Genomic DNA, 210 nt, shown 5'->3' on the forward strand with positions numbered 1-210 from the left:
TAAATTTGAATGCTATTTGTCAGTGCTTTGCCTGTATTCGAGCACTGTTCGTATGAGATACCAGTCTGAATACCAATGCTATTACGATTCGTGCCGAAAGTCGTTTGACATTAAAAGTTATCGAGGTATTCGTACCTCATGACACAGTCGAATTATTATTTTCATATTCAGAGATAAAAACACCACTTGAATTGTGTACCAACACTCCTT

Source organism: Plasmopara halstedii (genome assembly GCF_900000015.1).
Source record: "Plasmopara halstedii genome assembly, contig: Scaffold_110, whole genome shotgun sequence".
Taxonomy (NCBI): domain Eukaryota; phylum Oomycota; class Peronosporomycetes; order Peronosporales; family Peronosporaceae; genus Plasmopara; species Plasmopara halstedii.